This window comes from Xenopus laevis, chromosome 9_10L (assembly GCF_017654675.1).
Source record: "Xenopus laevis strain J_2021 chromosome 9_10L, Xenopus_laevis_v10.1, whole genome shotgun sequence".
Classification (NCBI taxonomy): domain Eukaryota; kingdom Metazoa; phylum Chordata; class Amphibia; order Anura; family Pipidae; genus Xenopus; species Xenopus laevis.
In genome coordinates, this window is record NC_054387.1 from 130,003,854 (window position 1) to 130,026,043 (window position 22,190).

Genomic DNA, 22,190 nt, shown 5'->3' on the forward strand with positions numbered 1-22,190 from the left:
GTTCGAAGTTTTTTGAACTTCGAACTTCGACCTTTGATAAATATGCCCCTTAGATTTGGGCTAACTTCTGTACAGTTTTGGACCGCCCACATGCTACATACTTCCCAAGAGGTCCACATGGACAACCTTAGGGATTGCTGCCATATATTTAAGATAGTGGAAATGACACATAACCATCACAGACAACATAAACAATCCTAGCAAAATATTCCATCCAAATATTACCTAAAAAATCTAAAAAGGCTCTTTCTTGCTCCTATATTTTTTTTGTAATCACAATTTAGGGAAAGTATCAGTAGTTCTACAAGCAACAAGGTAGTTTATTGCTAATAGATTGGCCACAACAGTGCAAGTTAGAACGCCATTTTTATTATTTAGAATGCTTTACCATACCTAAGTAAACAACTCTAGACACTGTATTTGTTTGTTTAGGATAGCAGCTGCTATATTAGCTTGATGTGACATCACTTCCTGCCTGAGTTTCTCCCTGCTCACTCATAGCTCTCAGCTCAGATTACAACAGGGACGGGAGGAGGGAGGGGGGAAGAGGAACAAACTGAGCATGCTCAAGCCCTAGCCCTGAAGGTTTAAGCTGAAAACAGGAAGTCTGATACAGAAGCCCATGATTACACAATAGAAGGAAAGAAATGTGCTGTTTCTTTTGACAGAGCAGAATTACTTTGAGAGTTTACTGGTGTATTTATATAGACCTTTCTGATAAAGCTTACTTAATTTTAACCGTTCCTTCTCCTTTAAGGCCAAGAATATCTGCAGTTATCTTGTTGGAAAGCACCGTGGGCATGTATCATGATATTATCCTCTTTTAACTTTTCTTAGATTTTGTGACAGAAAATGAACAGGTTCTACACAGCCAATCAGCTTTAGCCATGTCTGTACTCCTGCCTTGCGCACTCATGTGGGCAGTAGTTATAAATGATGGTAGGCTTCTTCAACTCAATGTAAATGGCTACATTAGGATGGGTGACCCACCGAGAACATATTTTGCATCTGTCCCTTACTCAGTGGAGCTCACAATCTATAGTTCCTATTGCAGTCATGCACTCGCATATAGGGCAATTTTACCAGGATTTACCAATAAACTGATCAATATGTTTCTGGCTGGAGGAGAAAAGAAGCCCAAACCCCCATTCTGATTGTGTTTTTGTGAGGATCAATCCCTGGACCCCTGCTCTGTGAGATCCCAACACTATTGTTTCCCTGAATAGTATCCTCTCAGTGATGTGTGATAGAATTAACTCTCTAAGAAAAGTGCAAGGTTTAATGGAGTTCCATAAGCATAATTGTGTTTATTTTAGTTGGAGCAGCCATGATTGTCACGATGGAGTCATCCAACATCCACAAATGATTGAACTAAGCGCTGGTGAAGTCCTCACCAAGAAAAGTCCTGCCAACAATGTATTATTATGCTTTCATTTTATTATAATGCTAAAAAGCCCAACATGTGCCGCAGTGCTGTACAATAGAAGGATGAACACAATATCTGGAGATGATCAGGAGATATCTGCACTTTCTTTAGAATGATGCATTTCAGCCAAGGCACTGCAGCCAATTGGTGTGCTCACTTGTTGCACAAGTTGGTTTCACAGCAAGATTTGTCACGGCCAATTTTCGAGCTCAGCATTTCGTCACACCGAGTATCAGTTGCGCATCCCTTGTAGACTGTGTGGGAAAAATAATAGTCAGTACAATGTATATTTCTAGAATATGGTGGCACTTGAGATATTAGGTCTTTAATTGCACGACTGGGGCCACACCCCAAAATAAAATGGAAACCTGGGCTCTCACTTAGAAAAGGTGTAGCTAGAGAAGCACTGATGATGAGGGGGGGACTTCATCTTGAAACTGAAGTGGCCCTCAAGTTGCTATGCAAGCTATGGGAAGGAGCTGGATTGGTTGCAATAGGCTACTGTATGTGCTTTAATGAGCAAATCCTCTCTCAGAGAGATGAGCACAACACCTTTACAATAGAGATGGACATTGTCCCACCAGCCAAACCCATGACAGGTACAGAAGATACAAAATAGATGGACATTTTCCTACCAGCTAAACCCATGACAGGTACAGAAGATACAACAGACTGGCATTGTGTAACTTACGGGTATTCAACGTAACTGAGAAGCACTGGGTTTCACCCCCAGTACATTCCGTCTCTGTGGTCTGTGTATTTTGTTTAAGATAACAACGTAGGGCGCTGACTGAAAAAGAAAGTAGAAATGTCAATGTTATGAATTTATCAGGATGCAAAGTGCAAAAAGTGGGTGCAGTCCACAATGTTTTTAAAAAAATTGCAGCAGGTCTGTGCACTCATTTTTGGCAGCACTGTATCCAGGAGGGGCAACTAGAGAGGAAGGAATATTGTAGCCCCCCCTCCCCGTAGCCAAACAGATGTTAGAGAGCAACATCGGTCATAGACTCATGCTGGATTTATTAACCAGGAACAGTACAAGTGCAAGTGGTCTGTGAATGTGAGTACTTATGTTCCCCTAGTTCTTTACAGGAGACACTGCCTGAAACTTCTTTATATAGAGGTCAATGGCTGCCATTATAATCATTATTCATATGAAAGGTAAATTTGGGGAGAAGGGTGACCAGACATGAGTCAAACACTGCAAGTAATGTTTCATCTATAACTTCAGCTACGAGTGTTGGGTACAAGAACTGTCACCTAATGACTGGGTGACAAAGGATCAAACTCAGTTCTAGGGGCCAAACCTTGAATAATGTAATGAACTTACTGCAGGTCACAGTGAGGAGGAGGAGGAGGATGAAGGTGATGCTGAGACGCATTGTGTGCTACTGGGTCCCACAGGGTTACAGTCAGGCACTAGTAACTGTCACACAAACAAAATAATGAATTACCTTGAGTTTAGGGGATGAGCCAAGAGGCAGGAGGGAAAAGCTGGAACATTTAATTAAAGTGAGAAAATAGAGGAAACAATGAAAACAGGAGAAATGACTTACCTGTTTGATATGTGGGAGAAATAACAAAGGATCTTGTCTGTCTGTGGGATTTTTGTACCACTTATATTTATCCTGCTGTCTCCCTAATCTTATTATTATAAACATCCTATAGAATCACATTGCAGTCGGCACAAGATCAGCTGCTTCCATTCGCACAAGGACTGTTAGTAAAGTGCAGACATAAAGTACATATTACACCCACTACTGGGCCTCTAAGGGCTCTTATATACACATACACCAACGGAAGTACGTACAACAACTATGGCAGCATAGGTATTCTCTGTATTAAGCACAATTCAGCAGGAACAGCCCCTAAGTTTGCTCATAGTCTGTACAGAGAGATCCCATAAAACTATGGCAGCATAGGTATTCCCCTGTACTAAGCACAATTCAGCAGGAACAGTCCCTAAGTTTGCTCATAGTCTGTACAGAGAGATCCCATAAAACTATGGCAGCATAGGTATTCCCCTGTACTAAGCACAATTCAGCAGGAACAGCCCCTAAGTTTGCTCATAGTCTGTATAGAGAGATCCCATAAAACTATGGCAGCATAGGTACAGAGATAGTATAGATAGGAATCCTCCTGCAAGCACAATTCTGTAAAGACCATGAAGACCACCAAGGGAAAATGTGGCAGTTGGCAGGTTCAAGTGATAATTTCTTGTGCATTGCAACTCACCCTTCGTCACACCATTGTCAGTTGAGAGTCAGGAGTAACTGCTGGTTGGAATATTGGCCATCACTACAAGTATTATCCATTGGCAGTGACATCAACCCACAGTCTATATTGGGGCATTGGAGGTGGTATTTTCTGTCTATTTTGTTGTGTACTAATTTGGCAATTATTGTCATTAAACTGTGACATGTTGCTCCTCAAACGTCTAACCACATAACTTTTACTTCTTTTAAAGAAAAAAACTGATTCAGACCATAGTTTGGATTCTGTGTTCTCATCTTCACCCAAAACCTGTAAAAATAAATGATATGTTGTCTATTACAGCTGGTTCTAAATAGGATAAATAACGCTCTGGGGTCCAAGTCTTTTTATGAATTCCTCATCCATGCCCCATGAAGATGCTTCAGTAGCAACACCAGTCTAATAACTTTATATTCCATGTGCACAATAAACGATATAATATACCCTCGCCCTTTACATAAAGGACATTATATGGCTCATTGTCTTGTGTCCGGTTTAGGAATCTCCTCTTGTGTGCTCTACAGTTAGGCAGTTGTCTTGATTGTGACTTGTTTCATTGGGAAGCTCCTAGGTTAGTCATCTAATTGCTTAGTCATCTCTCCATGTTGGATTCTGGGTCCCTCAGCTTTCCATGGTGGGTGCTGCCCAAATTGTCTAGAAGCAGAGGAACTAGACTGAAAGTGAGGTTGGGATTGAATGACTCTGCAAGACTAAGGTGGGTGGGGAAATGGTTCCTGCAAGTCAAAGGCAAACTATCATAGTTTCTTCTCATTAGAGCTTAAAATCTAGAGTTATGGGATATGAGACACATGGCGCAGATCATTTTTTGTTTTCCAACCCCATAACTAGCCAGTCAGCTGACCTCAAGTGAGTGAAAAGTTAAGGAAACAGTCTCACTTAACTGTAAGTTTTTATTTGCTTTGCTGGCAATTTTCGTAGATGGAGTACTTGAACAGGGTTAGTTGAGAAAAAAATTATATTACTATACTATATTATACTATATAAGAAAACAGGGCCCCCTCAGTCATGGGTACAGCACTCTATATAATAGTGATGCGAGGGTTGGGATTTCCCCGACCCGCACCCGCCCACCACTCGCCCTCCCTCCACCTGCGCCCGCCCGAGCCCTACTTCCTTTTATAGACCCGCACCGCCCCTCCCCGCCCCACCGATGATGTCACAAAAGGGGCGGGGCGAGCAGGCGCAGCGTCTATAAAAAAAGAACCCGGAAGTTGGAAGCTGGCATTTGATGTTCTTCTGCTTAGGAATAAAATGATAAACCTTTCTAATCTTTCCTAAGCAGAAGAACATCAGAGCAGCCTCTTTCTTTCTCCTGACAACTTCCTTGACTACTTGCTGGTCAGACTGGTGGGAAACTGACCGGCAGGTGGAGCTGTTGTAACAAAATTCATTCATATTAACAGTATATGTATCCCTTAATATCTTGGAATAAAAACAAAATAAATAATGAATGTACATTGCAAAGGTGTTTAGAATAGCCCCCCCCCCCCATTAATTTTACATTCACTTATTTTTAAGTTTTACTTTATCCCCTGTTATTGGGGCTGAACCTTTAGTAATGTAAAGAACTTACTGGAGGTCACAAAGAGGAGGAGGAGGATGAAGGTGATGCTGAGACGCATTGTGTGCTACTGGGTCCCACAGGGTTACAGCCAGGCACTAGTAACTGTCACACAAACACAATATTGAATTACCTTGGGTTTAGGGGATGAGCCAAGAGGCAGCAGGGAAGGGAGGAAAATAAGGAAAAATAGGAGGAAAAGTCCCTATCTTGACCCCTATTTCCCAGCCCAGTGGAGGCCAGTGTTGGAGTTGACCCTGGAATTTCCAGCCTTGGATAAATATGTCCCAAAGTGAGTGATATGTGGCCTTTATGAAGATGAAGCAGGGCTAGAGGTAGAGCTGAGGCAGCAGCAAGCAGTAAATATGGAGGAGAGGAACAACTTACCTACTTGAGGTGAGACACAAGTAACAAGGGATCTTGTGTGTCTGAGGGATTTTCTCTCCGCTTATATTTACTTTGCTGCATCATCTCATTGTTCTTATTCAAAGCAGGATACGGTCACATTACATCCTACACACCATCAGCTGCTTCACTCATTACATTACAAAGGGCAGTTTGACCTCTAACATGTGCACACGAATAATAACACTTAAAGGCAGAAGTACTTGTGTTGTTTTGGGGATAATACATCCAATAATGACCAACATGAAACCCAAAGACAGGTGGTATTATGAGCCAGTGGCATCAACTATTGGACTGATATTACTGGGAGTTTGCACATCCGAACAGAGAGAGAAACCATAATGCTGGGACAAATATTCCCCCTGTATTAAACATAATTCAACAGATATTTCTTGCTGTGTCTGTGCATAGTCTGTACATATGATACCATAAAACTATAACAGCATGGCATCTGCCACTTAGTTGCCCAGTCTACCAGATTGTCCAGATCCCCCTGCAAGGATGTCACATTGTGTATTAAATTAATTGTCCTGGATAGTTTTGTGTCATCCACAAACTCAGATACATTACTTACAATACCCCCCCCAAGTCATGAATGGAAAATTAAAGTGTACCCAACATAGAACCCCACTATACCCCACTAAGAACCCTACGTTAAAAAAGAGAATGTACTATTGACAATCACCCTCTGTACAATGTTTTAGCCAGTTTCCTATCCATGTACCCATGAACCAACATTTCCAACACTAAAACACCTTAGTTTAGAAAGCTGATGCTTTGTATCAGCATTGTATCGAACATTTTGGAAGAATCCAAACAGATGACATCTACTGAACGGCAACTTTCTAACTTTATTATAAAAAAAACATTAGATTTCAGTTACCCTGCCCACTGTCAGATTCACAGGCCCATAATTGCCAGGCTGAACTTGTGATCTCCATTTAAACATTGGATTCACACCAGCTAAATATTGGTCAATGATTGGGTTTTGGAATATGAAGGATCTGCTTCCCTTCTTTGAACCATCAACAGCATGGCATCCAGATGTTTACATATCTACAAAGACGACATGCCTTTAGGGCACAATTTGGTGTATCAAATCAGAGGTATACTCCTCTATGAGGTCTTTCTCTGGGATCCCTAAAAATATTCTCTCTATGCAATGGTTAGTGCATGCTTACCTGCCCCATTCGCAACTGTACACGATAAGTGGGCTCCGCTGATTCCACACCTGGATGCAGACATGTGGGAAGGTGCCACCTATCTAAGATTTAACTTTCTTATCTCCACAAAACAACAATGTGGTACAATATAAGATAATTTACCAGACGTAAATCACCCCTGTGAGACTTAAGTGTATCAGCCACTGACAGTGATCTAAACCATTTGTACCTTTACAGAGCTGGTCCTGTAACTCTGACTCCTCTATTGGATACATTGAGGATTACTTATTGCCTTGTAACCAAAGCAGCTCAATTTTTAATGGAGCCACACTCTCAACCTGCCTCTTTTTTTTACTGCCGATATACTTTTTGCTACTGCAAAATGTTGGGATTAGTCTTTGCCTGTGAAGCAATCAGTTCCTCATTTTCTATGTTTGCCTTTCTGATTTCTGCTTCACTTGTAGCATTTATAGTTTTTTTTCTATTCCTATTAATTTCCTTACACCTGAATTAGGCCACATAGGGTGGCTCTTTAACAATTGTTTCATACATGTAGATCGTTAATGGTTTAATGTAATTTTAAATGTCAATCAATCTTTGTTGAGTCAATGTATGTTTGCTTTTTGCTACAAACATTTAATAACATCATATTATGTTCCTTCACATACCAAACTTTAATCTGCATATTCACTACTGAGGAATACAAACAATGGTACCATCTACAAGGCTATATTTCCGTTATAGGGGTTGAATGACACTGTGAGCCTAAGGGGAGTGAGGAAATGATTCCAGGAGCAGATTATCATGGTTTCTTCTCAATCTGAGGTAGAGAGGGCAATGCTCATTAGAGTTTACAATCTAAAAGAGAAAAGAGACACAAGGTGCCCATCACTAGTCAGTACAATTTCAGCCGACCTGATTGCTCCAGTGAGTGAATAATAAGGAAACAGCCTCACTCCCCAGTGTTTATTTAATTATGTCTAATTTACAATATTACAGATTTGTCCAAACAATACCAATCATATCAGATTGAGCAATTTCTGAATCGCTTGCAATATGCGATAACGATTTGGAAACAGCATTAAGTGGCCATAAGTGAATAGATCCGCTCACTGGTGAGGTTGCCAGATCATTGTCTGATTTGCTTGACAATAAGGGAAAGCCAGGGCAGTTAGTAAATGTGTTAAAATCAGAATTGTGGAGAATTTTTAAAGATTCCCTGCAATTTACACTTTTGGTAAGTTTGGACCAGGTTCAAGTCATTGAGAAAAAGTTATCTCCTGCCTTATCAAGTGAAAACTCATGGACGAGATTTTTTTTTTCTCATGGACTTCAACAGAGTTAAGTGATAAACAGTAGGGATGGGCGAATTTGACTCGTTTCGCCGAACATTTGCAGCCAGCGAAAATTTGCCGAAACGCATTAAAGTCTATTGGTCGTCAACATTTTTTTTGACGTGCGTTTTTTCTCCCACTGGCCACTGTACAGGAGGAAAAAAAAGGTATTTTTATAACAGATCACAACTATTTATCCGGTTTTAGGACCATGGAACACACACAAAGAGTATTTAAATGGGCCTCCTATTTATGTCTGTAAATTACCCTCTAATTTAGATTTTAAAGATTTAAATAATTAAATACGTCAAAGTCATCCCATATCTGGCCAGTCCTATGCTCAATTTTATCTGATTCATTAAGAATTCTATTGCTTCATTATACATTTATACATTATACATGACGTAGTTGGCCAGCTTAAATATATTGCAATATATGGACAAACAATCCCTGTTTTGTTTAAAGGGTAAGGCATTTTTTAGTAGCAGTATGCACAAAATGTCGCTGTCTTAAATATATTGATAATGGGTTGAGTGCAGAGGACTCTTGTATTTGACTATATGTATTTTGTGGTCACAGCCTCATTGCACCCCCGCCTAATGGTTTTAAAAAATAGTGGTGAGCACAACTTTCCCTTGTTTGTTATATATATATATATATATATATATATATATATATATATATATATATATATATTTTTTTTTTTTTGAGCTTGTAAACTCATAATTTGGAGGGACTTTTCATCTGGATTTGTTAATAAATAAGCCAAAAGTTAAGTTTTTTTTAATGTGAGTTTATCTGAAGTAGAATACTACTAACTAATTAACTGCTATGTTTGCCTAAATGATGTTACATATCCCAAATTTGTTAAATAGAACTTGATTGAACATAGGAGCAGCCTTAAAGGGGGTGGTTCACCTTTAAGTTAAAGGATAAGTAAAACTTAAAAATAAGCAAATTAAATTAATGTGCTATTCTATGCACTTTTGCGATGTACATTCGTTATTTATTTTGTTTTTATTCCAAGATATTAAAGGATACATGTACTGTTAATATGAGAAGAATTTTGTTCCAACATCGCCACCTGCTGGTCAGACAGAATTAAGTGTTACGTTTGATTTCCTTGTAGTCTCCTGGGGGCAAATTCACTAAGCCGCTAGCGTTTGGCATTTTCGCTAATGCGCAAATTCACTAACGAACGCTGGCGTAGTTTCGCTAGTGTTACTTCGCAACCTTACGCCAGGCGAATTTTCGCTAGCGACGTAACTACGCAAATTCACTAACTTGCGCAGTGTACTGAACGCTACCTTTTACGCTAGACTTCCTTCGCCACCTCAGACCTGGCGAAGCGCAATAGAGTAGATAGGGATTGTTTCAAAAAAAGTCAATTTTTTTTTAAGTCCCAAAAAACGCTGGCGTGTTTTCTACATGATGGGTGATAGGCTGAAAAAGATCGAAAATTTTTTGGGGCTCCCCTCCTTCTCCCCTACATTTCCTGACTCATGGCAACTTACCTAGACAGTGGGCACATGTGTAGGGCAAAATAAAATTTTTATTTGCTGATTTGAAGGTTTTCTAGGCATTTGTAGTGCAGATACGTGTTCCTCCATTGAAATTTGAATTTCGCGCCGTATGCAAATTAGCCTTCGCTAGCGTAACTTCGCTTTATATAGCGAATCAACGCTAGCGCAACCTTACGCTACCCCTGTGCGCAACTTCGGATTTTAGTGAATTTGCGGAGCCCTGGCGAAACTACGCCTGGCGAAGTGCGGCGAAGTGCGGCGAAGTTGCGCCTGCCGCAACTTTGCATCTTAGTGAATTTGCCCCCTAGTCTCTATAATCTCACCGCCTGTCAAAATGAGCCAAAGTTAACGGGATTCACCCCAGTTCCCAGGCCAAATATCACTACTTATCTTTAGATAGAAGGTCTTTATTGAGCTGGTGATATTGGCCAGTTCATTTTATATATATATATATATATATATATATATATATATATATATATATATATATATATATATGTATATTCCAACCTGACCTCATGCAGGGGGTGCCTGAGAAACACTGTTCGCTTAACCATTGGCTACTGGCTACGTCAGTCAGGAATGGCGGGAGGGAGGTGGAAACTGTAGCTGCGCTTCCGGCTGCGAGGTAGGGTCACGGGTGTGAACTATACAGAGCTGAGTGTGCGGGAAGGGTGGAGTGTGAGTGCCGCTAAACGCTGCTATCAGCCCGGTGAGGAAGACCTACTCCTGGAATAAACAAAGTTCCTCAGAGGAGGGCACCAAGAATAGAACATTGAGCCAGATGCTACTACGAGTGGAACAGCTGCAGCAAATATCCTTAATGCAAGCAAAAATTTCAAATGTCTGTGAGTATAAATATTTGTCAACAGAGGCGGTGGAGTAATTCTATGCTGGTAAATGGTTGTAGGGTAATTTAACCCCACAGGTGAAGAGACACTATTAACCTATAGTACACACAAGGGTGTCCTATATCTAATAAGGAAATACTACACTATATATTGTTTTCATTTTTTGTCTCTCATTTACCCCGAGCTATCAGCGCTGGTTTATCTATACATATCTTTCATTGCTTATCCGAAGGAGAACGGATCTTTTAACCGGCAGAGGGGAGTGAACTACAGAACCTGGACACTTTTTATGTTTTGTTGACTGTTAGAGAGGCTGAGCCTTTAGTAATGTAAGGAACTTACTGCAGGTCACAGTGAGGAGGAGGAGGAGGAGGAGGAGGAGGAAGGTGATGCTGAGACGCATTGTGTGCTACTGGGTCCCACAATGTTACAGCCAGGCCCCCTGCAACTGTTAAAAACAAATTAATTATTTTGGGTTTAGGGGATGAGCCAAGAGGCAGCATGGAAAGGAGGGTGAAGGGGCATGAACTTTAAATAAAAAGAGAAAATAAAAGAATAAAAGATGGTAGGAGGAAAAGTCCCCCCTTGATCCCCTGGACTTGACCACAGAATTTCCAGCCTTTGATAAAGAAGGGAAAGGAACTTTAAATGAAAATGGAAAATAAAGGGAACAAAGAAAACAGGAGGAGACGCCACCTTCTTGACCCCCTATTTCTCAAGCCCAGTGAAGGCCAATGATGGACTTGACCCCAGAATTTCCAGCCTTTGATAAAAGAGGTAAAAGAACTTTTAATGATAAAGAAAATGAAGGGAACAAAGAAAACAGGAGGAGAAGCCACCTTCTTGACCCCTCTTTTCACAAGCCCACTGGAGGCCAGTGTTGGAGTTGACCCCAGAATTTCCAGCCTTTGATAATGAAGGGAAAGGAACTTTAAATGAAAAAGGAAAATAAAGGGAACAAAGAAAACAGGAGGAGAAGCCACGTTCTTGACCCCATATTTCCCAAGCAAAGTGGAGGCCAGTGTTGGAGTTGACCCCAGAATGTCCAGCCTTTGATAAAGGAGGAAAATGAATTTTAAAGGAAAAAGGAAAATAAAGGGAACAAAGAAAACAGGAGGATAAGCCACCTTTTTGACCCCCTATTTATCAAGCCCAGAGGAGGCCATAATTTGGATCTTTATACCTAGAGTCTCCTAGAAAATCATGTACACATTAAATAAACCCAATAGGCTGGTTTTGCTTCCAATAAGGATTAATTATATCTTAGTTGGGATCAAGTACAAGCAACTGTTTTATTATTACACAGAAAAGGGAATTCATTTTTCAAAATTTGGATTATTTGGATAAAATGGAGTCTATAGGAGATGGCCTTTTCGTAATTTGGAGCTTTCTGGACAATAGGTTTCCGGATAACAGATCCTATAGCGGAACCTGGACATAGAACTGGCTGAAGGATAGATTGCATAGCGTAGGGGTAAATTGAACACTTAGATTTGGGCTAACTTCTGTACAGTTTTGGACTGCTCACATGCTAGATACTTCCCAAGACATCCACATGGACAACCTTAGGGATTGCTGCCATATATTTAAGATAGTGGAAATGACACATAACCATCACAGACAACATATCCCACAATCCCAGCAAAATATTCCATCCACATTTTGTTGAAAACATTGGTGAAAAACACTATTCTAATTATAGCCTAAAAAGGCTCTTTCTTGCTCCTATATATTTTTTTTTGTAATCACAATTTAGGGAAAGTATCAATAGTTGTACAAGCAACAGTTGTGTTATATGAAAGGTTTACATCTTTTTCTTACATCTTTTTTAAAGGAGAAGGAAAGCTACCAAGGCAGTTTATTACCAATAGATTAGCCACAACAGTGCAAGTTAGAACGCCATTTTTATTATTTAGAATGCTTTACCATACCTAAGTAAACAGAGCTAGACACTGTATTTGTCTGTTTAGGATAGCAGCTGCCCTATTAGCTTGATGTGTCATCACTTCCTGCCTGAGTTTCTCCCTGCTCACTCATAGCTCTCAGATCAGATTACAACAGGGAGGGGAGGAGGGAGGGAGAAGGGGAGAGGAGCAAACTGAGCATGCTCAAGCCCTAGCCCTGAAGGTTTAAGCTGAAAACAGGAAGTCTGATACAGAAGCCCATGAGTACACAATAGAAGGAAAGAAATGTGGTTTATTTTGACAGAGGACTCAGAGCAGCATTATTTTGAGGGTTTACTGGTGTATTTATATAGACCTTTCTGATAAAGCTTACTTAGTTTTAACCGTTCCTTCTCCTTTAAGGCCAAGAATATCTGCAGTTATCTTGTTGGAAAGCACCGTGGGCATGTATCATGATATTATCCTCTTTTAACTTTTCTTAGATTTTGTTACAGAAAATGAACAGGTTCTACACAGCCAATCAGCTTTAGCTATATCTGCACTCCTGCCTTGCGCACTCATGTGGGCAGTAGTTATAAGGTAAGCTTCTTCAACTCAATGTATATGGCTACATTAGGATGGGTGACCCACTGAGAACATATTTTGCATCTGTCCCTTACTCAGTGGAGCTCACAATCTATAGTTCTTATTGCAGTCATGCACTCGCATATAGGGCAATTTTACCAGGATTTACCAATGAACTGATCAATATATTTCTGGCTGGAGGAGAAAAACCCAAACCCCCATTCTGATTGTGTTTTGGTTAGAATCAAACCCAGGACCCCTGCTCTGTGAGATCCCAACCCTATTGTTTCCCTGAATATTATCCTCTCAGTGATGTGTGGTACAATTAACTCTCTAAGAAAAGTGCAAGGTTTAATGGAGTTCCATAAGCATAATTGTGTTTATTTTAGTGGGAGCAGACATGATTGTCACGATGGAGTCATCCAACATCCACAAATGATTGAACTAAGCGCTGGTGAAGTCCTCACCAAGAAAAGTCCTGCCAATAATGTATTATTATGCTTTCATTTTATTATAATGCTAAAAAGCGTCAACATGTGCTGCAGTGCTGTACAATAGAAGGATGAACACAATATCTGGAGATGATCAGGAGATATCTGCACTTTCTTTAGAATGATGCATTTCAGCTGGAGGCACTGCAGCCAATTGGTGTGCTCACTTGTTGCACAAGTAGGTCTTACAGCAATTTTTTGAGTTCAGAACTTTGTTGCACAGATCATCAGTTGCGCATCCCTTGTCGACAACTATGTGGAAAAAATAATAGTCAGTACAATGTATATTTCTAGAATATGGTGGCACTTTAAATCTTAGGTCTTTCACTGCACCATTGGGGCCACACCCCAAAATAAAATGGAAATCTGGGCTCTCACCTAGAAAAAGTGTAGTCAGCTGGAGAAGAACTAATGATGAGGGGGGACTTCATCTTGAAACTGAAGTGGCCCTCAAGTTGCCATGCAAGCTATGGTAAGGAGCTGGATTGGTTGCAATAGGCTACTGTATGTACTGTAATTAGCAAATCCTCTCTCAGAGAGATGAGCTCAAAAGGGTTCAACCCCCACCAAACAGCTTTACAATAGAGATGGACATTGTCCTACCAGCCAAACCCATGACAGGTACACAGAAGATACAATAGAGATGGACATTGTCCCACCAGCCAAACCCATGACAGGTACAGAAGATACAAAAGAGATGGACATTTTCCTACCAGCTAATTCCATGACAGGTACAGAAGATACAACAGACTGGGATTGTGTAACTTACCGCCTGTTTCCGTAATTGAATAGCAGTTGGTTTCAGACTCATTACATTCCATCTTTATGCTCCGTCCAATTTGTTGAACATAACAAAGCAGGGCACTGACTGAAAAAGAAAGTAGAGATGTGAATGTTATGAATTTATCAGGATGCAAAGTGCAAAAAGTGGGTGCAATCCACAATGTTTTTAAAAAAAATTGCAGCAGGTCTGTGCACTCATTTTTGGCAGCACTGTATTCAGGAGGGGCAACTGGAGAGGAAGGAATATTGTAGCCCCCCCTCCCCGTAGCCAAACAGTCGTTAGAGAGCAACATCGGTCATAGACTCATGCGGGATTTATTAACCAGGAACAGTACAAGTGCAAGTGGTCTGTGAATGTGAGAACTTATGTTCCCCTAGTTCCTTACAGGAGACACTGCCTGAAACTTCTTCATATAGAGGTCAATGGCTGCCATTATAATCATTATTCATATGAAAGGTAAATTTGGGGAGAAGGGTGACCAGACATGAGACACACACTGCAAGTAATGTTTCATCTATAACTTCAGCTACGAGTGTTGGGTACAAGAACTGTCACCTAATGACTTGGTGACAAAGGATCAAACTCAGTTCTAGGAGCCAAACCTTGAATAATGTAATGAACTTACTGCAGGTCACAGTGAGGAGGAGGAGGATGAAGGTGATGCTGAGACGCATTGTGTGCTACTGGGTCCCACAGGGTTACAGTCAGGCACTGGCAACTGTTACACAAACACAAATGAATTACCTTGAGCAGGAGGGAAAAGCTGGAACATTTAATTAAAGTTAGAAAATAGAGGAAACAATGAAAGCTGGAGAAAAAACTTACCGTATATACTCGAGTATAAGCCGACCCGAGTATAAGCCGAGGTACCTGATTTTACCTATAAAAACTGGGAAAACTTATTGACTCTAGTATAAGCCTAGACACAACTACAACCCTGTCTCCCAGCAGCGCACATTCTGCCAAAGCGACCCCCCCAGCGATCAACCGGACTTCTTTGCAAAGTTGATGGTGACAGAGAATTGCCAAACGGATTACTGTGTGCATTGTCCCACTGTCCCACTACCATGTGCAGAGGGTGCTGTTTGATATTGCCATCACTGTTAATCTTTCATATAACCAACAGAGGGTGCTGTGTGATATTGCCATCACTGTTAATCCTTCATATAACCAACAGGGGGCGCTGTGCGATATTGCAGTCACTGTTATTCTTTCATATAACCAACAGAGGGCATTGTGGGATATTGCAGTCTCTCCCCAAGTGAACTGTTGGTATAGGAATGATTAAAAGTGACTGCAATCTCAGCTACTGCCCGCTGACCCGAGTATAAGCCGAGGTAGACTTTTTCAGCACATTTTGGATGCTGAAAAACTCGAGTATATACGGTACCTGTTTGATATGTGGCAGATATAACATCTTGTCTGTCTGTGGGATTTTTGTACCACTTATATTTATCCTGCTGTCTCCCTAATCTTATTATTATTATAAACATCCTATAGAATCACATTGCAGTCGGCACAACATCAGCTGCTTCCATTCGCACAAGGGCTGTTAGTAAAGTGCAGAAATAAAGTACATATTACACCCACTACTGGGCCTCTAAGGGCTCTTATATACACATACACCAACCGAAGTACATACAACAACTATGGAAGCATAGGTATTCCCTGTACTAAGCACAATTCAGCAGGAACAGCCCTCTTAGTTTGCTCATTGCCTGTACAGAGAGATCCCATAAAACTGTGGCAGCATAGGTATTCCCCTGTACTAAGCACAATTCAGCAGGAACAGCCCCTAAGTTTGCTCATAGTCTGTACAGAGATATCCCATAAAACTATGGCAGCATAGGTATTCCCCTGTACTAAGCACAATTTAGCAGGACCAGTCCCCTAAGTTTGCTCATAGTCTGTACAGAGAGATCTCATAAATCTATCGCAGCATAGGTATTCCCTGTACTAAGCACAATTCACCAGGAACCGTCCCCTAAGTTTGCTCATATTCTGTACAGAGAGATCCCATAAAACTACGGCAGCATAGGTATTCCCTGTACTAAGCACAATTCACCAGGAACAGCCCCTAAGTTTGCTCATATTCTGTACAGAGAGATCCCATAAAACTATGGCAGCATAGGTATTCCCCTGTACTAAGCACAATTCAGCAGGAACAGCCCCTAAATTTGCTCATAGTCTGTACAGAGAGATCCCATAAATCTATGGCAGCAAGGTTATTCCCCTGTACTAAGCACAATTCAGCAGGAACAGTCCCCTAAGTTTGCTCATAGTTTGTAAAGAGAGATCCCATAAAACTATGGCAGCATAGGTATTCCCTGTACAAAGCACAATTCAGTAGGAACAGCCCCTAAGTTTGCTCATAGTCTGTACAGAGAGATCCCATAAAACTATGGCAGCATAGGTATTCCTCTGTACTAAGCACAATTCAGCAGGAACAGCCCCTAAGATTGCTCATAGTCTGTACAGAGAGATCCCATAAAACTATGACAGCATAGGTATTCCCCTGTACTAAGCACAATTCAGCAGGAAAAGCCCCTAAGTTTGCTTATTGTCTGTACAGAGATAGTATAGATAGGAATCCTCCTGCAAGCACAATTCGGTAAAGACCATGAAGACCACCAAGGGAAAATGTGGCAGTTGGCAGGTTCAAGTGATAATTTCTTGTGCATTGCCACTCACCCTTCGTCACACCATTGTCAGCTGAGAGTCAGGAGTAACTGCTGGTTGGAATATTGGCCATCACTACAAGTATTATCCATTGGCAGTGACATCAACCCACAGTCTATATTGGGGCATTGGAGGTGGTATTTCCTGTCTATTTTGTTGTGTACTAATTTGGCAATTATTGTCATTAAACTGTGACATGTTGCTCCTCAAACGTCTAACCACATAACTTTTACTTCTTTTAAAGAAAAAAAACAGATTCAGACCATAGTTTGGATTCTGTGTTCTCATCTTCACCCAAAACCAGTAAAAATAAATGATATGTTGTCTATTACAGCTGATTCTAAATAGGATAAATAACGCTCTGGGGTCCAAGTCTTTTTATGAATTCCTCATCCATGCCCCATGAAGATGCTTCAGTAGCAACACCAGTCTAATAACTTTATATTCCATGTGCACAATAAACTATATAATATACCCTCGCCCTTTACTGCATAAAGGACATAATATGGCTCATTGTCTTGTGTCCGGTTTAGGAATCTCCTCTTGTGTGCTCTACAGTTAGGCAGTTGTCTTGATTGTGACTTGTTTCATTGGGAAGCTCCTAGGTTAGTCATCTAATTGCTTAGTCATCTCTCCATGTTGGATTCTGGGTCCCTCAGCTTTCCATGGTGGGTGCTGCCCAAATTCTCTAGAAGCAGAGGAACTAGACTGAAAAGTGAGGGAGGGTTTGAATGACTCTGCCAACCTAAGTTGGGTGGGGAAATGGTTCCTGCAAGTCAAAGGCAAACTATCATGGTTTCTTCTCATTAGAGCTTAAAATCTAGAGTTATGGGATATGAGACAAATGGCGCAGACCATATTTTGTTTTCTAACCCCATAACTAGCCAGTCAGCTGACCTCAAGTGAGTGAAAAGTTAAGGAAACAGTCTCACTTAACTGTAAGTTTTTATTTGCTTTGCTGGCAATTTTCGTAGATCGAGTACTTGAACAGGGTTTGTTGAGAAAAAAATTATATTACTATACTATATTATACTATATAAGAAAACAGGCCCCCTCAGTCATGGGTACAGCACTCTATATAATAGTGATGCGAGGGTTGGGATTTCCCCGACCCGCACCCGCCCACCACTCGCCCTCCCTCCACCTGCGCCCGCCAGAGCCCTACTTCCTGGTTCCTTTTATAGACCCGCACCGCCCCTCCCTGCCCCACCGATGATGTCACAAAAGGGGCGGGGCGAGCAGGCGCAGCGTCTATAAAAAAAGAACCCGGAAGTCGGAAGCTGGCATTTGACGTTCTTCTGCTTAGGAATAAAATGATAAACCTTTCTAATCTTTCCTAAGCAGTAGAACATCAGAGTAGCCTCTTTCTCTCTCCTGACAACTTCCTTGACTGCTTGCTGGTCAGACTGGTGGGAAATACATGTATCCCTTAATATCTTGGAATAAAAACAAAATAAATAATGAATGTACATTGCAAAGGTGCTTAGAATAGCCCCCCCATTAATTTTACATTCACTTATTTTTAAGTTTTACGTATCCCCTGTTATTGGGGCTGAACCTTTAGTAATGTAAGGAACTTACTGGAGGTCACAAAGAGGAGGAGGAGGATGAAGGTGATGCTGAGACGCATTGTGTGCTACTGGGTCCCACAGGGTTACAGCCAGGCACTAGTAACTGTCACACAAACACAATAATGAATTACCTTGGGTTTAGGGGATGAGCCAAGAGGCAGCAGGGAAGGGAGGAAAATGAAAATAAGGAAAAATAGGAGGAAAAGTCCCTATCTTGACCCCTATTTCCCAGCCCAGTGGAGGCCAGTGTTGGAGTTGACCCCGGAATTTCCAGCCTTGGATAAATATGTCCCAAAGTGAGTGATATGTGGCCTTTATGAAAAAGAAGCAGGGCTAGAGGTAGAGCTGAGGCAGCAGCAAGCAGTAAATATGGAGGAGAGGAACAACTTACCTGCTTGAAGTGAGACACAAGTAACAAGGGATCTTGTGTGTCTGAGGGATTTTCTCTCCGCTTATATTTACTTTGCTGCATCATCCCATTGTTCTTATTCAAAGCAGGATACGGTCACATTACATCCTACACACCATCAGCTGCTTCACTCATTCATTACATTACAAAGTGCAGTTTGACCTCTAACATGTGCACACGAATAATAACACTTAAAGGCACTTAAACTTAAAGTACCTGTGTTGTTTTGGGGATAATACATCCAATAATGTAAAAATAACATGAAACCCAAAGACGGGTGGTATTATGAGCCAGTGGCATCAACTATTGGACTGATATTACTGGGAGTTTGCACATACGAATAGAGAGAGAAACCATAATGCAGGGACAAATATTCCCCTGTATTAAACATAATTCAACAGATATTTCTTGCTGTGTCTGTGCATAGTCTGTACATATGATACCATAAACTATAACAGCATAGCATCTGCCACTTAGTTGCTCAGTCTACCAGATTGTCCAGATCCCCCTGCAAGGATGTCACATTGTGTATTAAATTAATTGTCCTGGATAGTTTTGTGTCATCCACAAACTCAGATACATTACTTAAAATACCCCCCTAAGTCATTAATGGAAAATTAAAGTGTACCCAATATAGAACCTTGAGGGACCCCACTAAGAACCCTACGTTAAAAAAGAGAATGTACTATTGACAATCACCCTCTGTACACAATGCTTAAGCCAGTTTCCTATCCACGTACCCATGAACCAACATTACCAACACCAAAACACCTTTGTTTAGAAAGCTGATGCTTCCAGACGTATATCACCCCTGTGAGACTTAAGTGTATCAGCCACTGACAGTGATCTAAACCATTTGTACCTTTACAGAACTGTTCGTGTAACTCTGACTCCTCTATGGGATACAATGAGGAAAAGAACTGATGCAGCACATTTACTTATTTCCTTGTAACCAAAGCAGCTCCATTTTTAATGGAGCCACACTCTCAACCTGCCTCTGCCTCTCAACCTAACCTGCCGATATACTTTTTGCATCTGAAAAATGTTGGGATTAGTCTTTGCCTGTGAAGCAATCAGTTCCACATATTCTATGTTTGCCTTTCTGATTACTGCTTCACTTGTAGCATTTATAGTTTTTTTTTCATTACCTTAAATTTCCTTACACCTGAATTAAGCAACATAGGGTGGCTCTTTTACAATTGTTTCTGAAAAAATGCATGTAGATCATTAATGATTTAATTTAATTTTATATGTCAACCAATATTTGTTGAGTCAATGTATATTAAAACATTAAATAACATTACACTATGTTTATTCACATACCAAACCCTAATCTTCATATTCACTACTGAGGAATACAAACAATGGTACCACCTACAAGGCTATATTTCCGTTATAGGGGTTGAAGGGCACCGTGAGTCTAAGGGGAGTGAGGAAATGGTTCCAGGAGCAGATTATCATGGTTTCTTCTCAATCTGAGGTAGAGAGGGCAATGCTCATTAGAGTTTATAATCTAAAAGAGAAGAGAGTATGAGACACAAGGTGCAGATCATGTTTTCTATATCACTAGTCAGTACAATCTCAGCCGACCTCATTGCTCCAGTGAGTGAATAATAAGGAAACAGCCAACAAAGACAACAGGAGGAGACACCACCATATTGAGCCTTTATTTCTCAAGCCAAGTGGAGGCCAGTGTTGGAGTTGACCCCAGAATTTCCAGCCTTTGATAGCGGAGGGGAAAGAAACTATAAATGAAAAGAGAAAATAAAGGGAACAAAGAAAACAGGAGCAGAAGCCACCTTTTTGGCCCCTTTTTTCACAAGTCCACTGGAGGCCAGTGTTGGAGTTGACCCCAGAATTTCCAGCCTTTGATAAAGGAGGGAAAGGAACTTTAATTGCAAAAAAATAATGAAGGGAACAAAGAAAACATGAAGCGAAGCCACCTTCTTGGCCACCTATTTCTCAAGCCCAGTGGAGGCCAGTGTTGGAGTTGACCCCAGAATTTCCAGCCTTTGATAAAGGAGGGAAAGGAACTTTAAATGGAAAAAGAAAATGAAGGGAACAAAGAAAACAGGAGGAGAAGCCACAATGTTCCCTTTGCACTGCATTCCTAAATGCCAATTGTGGTGTTTATACAAATGGCCTGTAGGTGTCACTGTACACAATGGTTATACTGTGAATACATAGTACTTTCTATATAGCTGTGATGTGATGTGATAGAGTTGGAAGTTACTGTTGTGTAATGGCTGCATGAACCTGCTAATAAAGCACTGTTATACTCTACTCATCCTCGGCTACCAAAACATAACACCAATTATTTATTTTTTATTTCATCAGGTTTTTAGAATAGTGACCAAAATGATTAGACTGAGGGTGCAGTCTGTTTAAGGTTCTACCCTCTATCTAATGATGATGGCACTGTTTCCCCATATGGAACCTACCTACCAGAATAGTGTTTCCCTGGGGTACATGAGAGTTACCATCTTTCCTTTGGAATCCTCAGTAAGGATAAGGTTGGGGGCTTGAGATAGTGAAAAGCAAGGTTACAATATTCCAGTCTCCATACCTCGCTGCAACCTTCTTTGAGGTTTGGACAACAGTGAAGAACAAAGATGGTAGATAAAACCTCTAAGTTATCACTCAATTGTGCAAACATGGGCTCCGTTTGTCAGTTTCAATATATAAATAAATGCCCCATGTGAATCCAGGGCTGTTCAACAGACACTATCTTTGCAAATGAATTTGTAATGGAAAGTTGCTTAGAATAATGCAAAAGGCTTTTGGTGGAGTGATCCTTTTAAGGGCTTCCAAGTGCATTGTCTGGTAGTGACACCGTTTCTGGGTCTAAAGCTGGCCATAGATGCAGAGATCCGATCGTTCCATCCTCGAATGATCGCACTTCCCCATCTCCCGAGTCCCGACCTGCCACTAACCATTCAGATCAAATAAAGTAGTAAAAGAACAGATGAGCCGATGTTCTGCCCCTGACAGCAATCGTACGAAAGTTATGTCCGACCAAAGCTGGTGACAGTCTCCCACTGCAGAGATATTATCGGCAGCCGACAGAAATCTTTTAACCTGTCCGATCGACCAAACGCTGATCTCCATGGGACGCAAAGTGTTGGGACTCTCCACACACGGTCCAAAAATCGTACGAATCGAGGATTCATATGATTGGATCTTTGCGTCTGTGGCCGGCATAATTCTAAACACTTTCATTTCTGCATTCTACCCCTCCTCTCAGCTCCTCC

The 22,190-nt window shown here is 41.0% G+C and overlaps 3 long non-coding RNA genes across 3 annotated transcripts in view; all 3 read right to left on the reverse strand.

The window, feature by feature from the left end:
* The window catches only part of LOC121398365, a 31,259-nt gene extending 15,571 nt beyond the window's left edge, over window positions 1-15,688 (reverse strand). The window contains exons 1-2 of the long non-coding RNA XR_005964279.1: window positions 15,671-15,688; window positions 14,906-14,998 (exon numbers count right to left, since the gene is read on the reverse strand). This is a non-coding gene — a long non-coding RNA (uncharacterized LOC121398365). The remainder of the gene's footprint in view (window positions 1-14,905; window positions 14,999-15,670) is intronic.
* Window positions 1,418-2,219, reverse strand: LOC121398371. Its single transcript, XR_005964289.1, has 2 exons — window positions 2,118-2,219; window positions 1,418-1,680 (listed from the first exon to the last, which is right to left on the reverse strand). It is a non-coding gene; the product is annotated as an uncharacterized LOC121398371 (long non-coding RNA).
* On the reverse strand, window positions 13,496-14,364 carry LOC121398372. The gene is made up of 2 exons (XR_005964290.1): window positions 14,266-14,364; window positions 13,496-13,748 (listed from the first exon to the last, which is right to left on the reverse strand). It is a non-coding gene; the product is annotated as an uncharacterized LOC121398372 (long non-coding RNA).
* Window positions 15,689-22,190: the final 6,502 nt, after the last annotated feature.